At 36.6% G+C, this 4,555-nt stretch overlaps 1 long non-coding RNA gene across 1 annotated transcript; it reads left to right on the top strand.

Annotated features, from left to right (window-relative positions):
- Nucleotides 1-375: 375 nt before the first annotated feature.
- On the top strand, nt 376-4,169 carry LOC140168082 (uncharacterized). The gene is made up of 3 exons (XR_011861144.1): nt 376-474; nt 2,270-2,396; nt 3,472-4,169. It is a non-coding gene; the product is annotated as an uncharacterized lncRNA (long non-coding RNA).
- Nucleotides 4,170-4,555: the final 386 nt, after the last annotated feature.

Below are 4,555 nucleotides of genomic sequence, written 5' to 3' on the forward strand. Positions count from 1 at the left end.
GGACAATTTGAATTTATAGCTCTCTACACCGCTCTCTGTGTGTTCAATATTATTTGCATGTTCGCCTCATTTGTTTTTGTAATACTATATATTGTAACTATTGCAATACTTTCCATAGAATACACCATGAAAAAGGGTATTATGCTTATACCGAAGAGGTGGAAAGCTCCCGTTTGAATATATTTAGGGAATTAAAAGTTGTGTAGGTAGGACGAAAAATAGCAGTATGACAATATAACAGCATAGTTAGAGGTGAAAAGCTGCCATTTGTTAATATTTTTGTGTTACATACCGTATCTTTGCCTTGAACTTCAACCAAAATGAATATGCAAAGTTCAAGCTTTATTATTACCCCGTCAGGTGTAACAATAATATCGTAAGTATACGCAGCCCTTGTACATGCCCCGTCGATGTTCTGCCGCCATTTTGATAAGGAAATAGTTGTAAGGCTTAATTCTTTATCAATTTTGTCAAGTAAGTGTGTGTTGATTTATGTGATTCTGTGATAATAAGGTTCTTAATACATGTATGTTACCGGTGAACCACACATAATAAACGTGTCATACTGCAGTTACTGTCCGTTTTCCTATACACAATACACAGTGCTCTCACCATTGACGCGTGACCCCTACAAATGATGTATGTTGGAAGAATGGGCACTTGACTAGTTAACATCACTGTGTGAAAAATAACCAGCCAATATTTAATTTATTCTCCAAAACTTCTAGCAAATATATTTCTCTTACATGACCTAAAATTACAGCTAGGTTAGATGTTCAGAAATGGTCGCACTTTTGTAAAATATGAGTGAGGGCAAGGCATAGCTAGCCAACTCCCCGTGTTAATTGAATGGAGATTTGACCGAAAATATTGGTATCGGACCGCTCACTTCTGAAGGATGCCACAAAAAACGGTAAAAGCTACATTTTAATTATTCTCTGGCAAACCTTCATGATGAGTTTCTTATATAGTATGCCGAAATTGGGTACTGTAGGTGATTGACAAAGGGTCGCACTTTTCTGATAAATAAGTGACAGTGAACATGAAATATCAGCGCCCATAAACCCAAGTTAGTAGCTAGTTAGTGGAGGCCGTCACGGGACTGATTATTGATTATTGAAGTGCCTTATTAATAGATACGCACGATTTAGGGCAAGAAAAACAAACCAGGACACTTTTGGAGACATCATCATCATCATTATCATCATCATCATCATCATCATTATCATCATCGACATCATCATCATCATCACTTTCTACATTTTTTCTAAACAACATAGGGCCTACCGTTTTAATAAGATTTTTTTCTTGAAATGCATGTAACTATAATTATTGTTTAGAGCGTGATGAAATAAAACATCACGATTTTCATCACAAAACAAATATAATGCATAAGAAATCGTTTGTTTTAGAGCGTGATGATGAAATAAAACATCACGATTTTCATCACGAAACAAAGTAATACATAAGAAATCAACTTTTCGTGAGTGATGAAATAAAACATCAAAATTTTCATCACGAAACAAAGTAATACTTGAGAAATCGTTTGTTTTAAAGCGTGATGAAATAAAACATCACGATTTTCATCACAAAACAAAGTAATAGGCCTACAAAAGAAATACATTTTTCGAGAGTGATTAAATAAAACATCACGAATTTCATCACGGAACAAAGTAATACATAAGACATCGTTTGTTTGATTGAAATCAACCGCGACAGTTCGTCTCACACACATAACAATGCACTGCGATCAAATAGGTTGATGACAACATTTGATTGAATGGACTGCACTGCGCCATGATTACGTGCACCGGTTCAAATCCTTTGTTTGGAGCCAATCAATAATTTCAAGTACAGCCTCTATGCAAATTAGAGTTTACACACGCTGCAGCTGGGGTAATCGACCGAAGCTGGTTGCCGTTAGTGATCGAATGCATGAGCTTATTTGCTTTACTGAATCGATTTACTGGATTAATTTCCTGTTAACTGGGTTTAATGCCACAAAGGTCGAATCGCCTTTACCATGGACCATGACTGCATCATGTTCTTTCCACAGGGAAATCTTATTTTAACACGAAAACTTTATCATGTTTCTAGACCAGGAGTATAGCTAGATCTAGAACAATACCGTATTCAGTAGTAAGCCTACGCCGACAACGAGTAATCTCAAAGACATAGCAAGTTACAGGACTTCCATGCAGCGTCATATTTCTCTGTATTTTTTACTTTGATAATAACCATTTTTATTTTTAAATTTTTTTAATGATAGAAATGGGCGCTACCTTATTGAAAAACAGAATGCCGGTTGTTGAGGGAGCTATTGGCATGCTTAATATGGATACGTTGCTGGTTATTTTCAACTTCTTGTCTTTGTACGAGAAATTAATCGCAATGCGGTAAGAGAGTAATACTATTTATTCATTCAATAGTAATGCTGATAGAAATCGATTGGCAAAAGTGATGCCGGCTGGGAACGAAAACTTGGAAAATGGCTCAAATTCGCGATTTCGGGTGACGAATTCGATAGCTTTTGAGCCCTTTTCATTCCCAGCATGCATCACGTTTGCCTATTGATCGATAATGGCTATCAGCAACATATAGATGAGTTGACTTCTGACGTCATTGCTTGGCAGTATGCGCACGCATCATCACAATTTCCATTGATTTTATCTGGCAGTATTCGCGCGCATCATATTTTGTTCAGGGCCCGTGCTTTTAAAACTACCGCCACAACACAGTGCAACGGTATCCCGGGTTGTATGCAGTTCGCTCAAGCATATGGATATACCAATCCCTTGCCTTTGTTGATAAACATTGAGGTCAACTCATCTATACCTTCAAGTGATAATAAGAGGCAACATGTAAACTCGTGTTCCTCTTGCCATAAAGGTATGTACTAGAATATTAACAGATTCAGGGTTCAACGGATACGTTGTCGGACGATTACTGTCAAGCTTTCGTCAGGATTAGGTCTGACTTCTTCAGGATAAAACATATTAGGAGCAGTGTGGTTTTTGTAAAAAGAATCCTTTTTAAGTGGTTCAAGTATTTTTCATGATCAGTGGCGTATCAGAGTCAGTTTTCTGAGGGAGCAAAGACAAAAAAAAAATCAAGGTGAACAGCATTTTGGTCCTGTGTTACTGTGATTATATAATTTTGGAAAAACGTAAGCTTTGTAAATCAAATATTGTATTCATTGTATATATTTTTTACTGTGTAAAATGGTTCCATAATTTTCGAATGTCGTTCATATTTTTATTTGTTCATGATAATGTTCTGTTTCCTATCATTTAATTTTAGAAGCAGCCATAATTCTATTCAATAAACTGTAGATTACATGTTTTGCACGAATCCACATTTCTCTGTACGAATGCGTCACAGCAATGGTTTAAGTATCATGAATAGCCATTGTGAAAACCTATCAATTAATTTTCTATTATCATGATAATATTTATTTATATATTCATATAGGGTAAGAAAGGAATGGCATCTTATAATCAAAAACTATGCCTGGACTGTCATCGACTTCAGAGACAAAGGTCCTCCCAGAAAGGTTGCAGAGTCTAGTAGACAGTTCAGACGGTTTGTATCACAAAATGGACAAAACAAATTTGAATATCGAGAGTGTGGCAATGAATGGGAATTTCCAATGAACGAAAATGACGTGTTAAAGTTCTTGACTCTTTATGCTGGTATAGGTTTGCAAGAGATTCATCTATCTGTAGCCAGCGATGAAATCGTGAGCTATTTGCGCGTGAACTGTCCTAATATAAACACTCTTGGGATATGTTTCAAAGGGATATGTGTCAAGGAAAAGTCCAAAGTGAAACATTTTGAATGGATGCGCGGCAAGAAAAAGTTCAATGTAAAACACCATTCAGTTTCTAACGAAAACCTGTCTCAGCTGCTTTATTTTCTGCCGAAATTGCAACGATTGCATCTGACATGGCCTAGATTCTGGTCAAACGATTTTTATTATGAACAAATTATTAAATTGTTACAAAAATGTAACTTGCGATATGTAAGCCTTCACGAGGTCGACCTATTGTTTTTATCCAAGTTGAAGAAGATATCACCTGCAACATTAACAAGTTTACGTGAGGTGGAATTATGCGATAAGTTTAGGGTACAGGCACTGGAGACGGATGATGATATATTGTCTTCAGCAGTAGGGGCATGACATCATTAACATGCCTCAAACTCACCAATGAGCGTCGTCGTACCCCTCACGGGAGTTTTCATAGACGTTATGAGATAGATGGCGACAGACTTTTCCCATCAATCGCTCACTGGACACATCTGAAAATATTGACCTTGCAACATGTGCGCTATTCTACAGAAGCATTTGAGATGATGATACAGGGACTACTTAATCTAGAAACACTTGTATTAGAAGGAATATCCGTGAAGTCATCGGTGGTTAATCTGATAAACATTCATCTTAAGAAAATTAAATCGTTACAGTTGTCTCCCGGGTTGTATCCGCATATTTCGTCAAAGTATTCTTCTGAAAGTTTACAATCACTTTCATACCACCCCACACTTGAAAACCTTG

The sequence above is a fragment of the Amphiura filiformis genome, chromosome 13 (genome assembly GCF_039555335.1).
Source record: "Amphiura filiformis chromosome 13, Afil_fr2py, whole genome shotgun sequence".
Taxonomy (NCBI): domain Eukaryota; kingdom Metazoa; phylum Echinodermata; class Ophiuroidea; order Amphilepidida; family Amphiuridae; genus Amphiura; species Amphiura filiformis.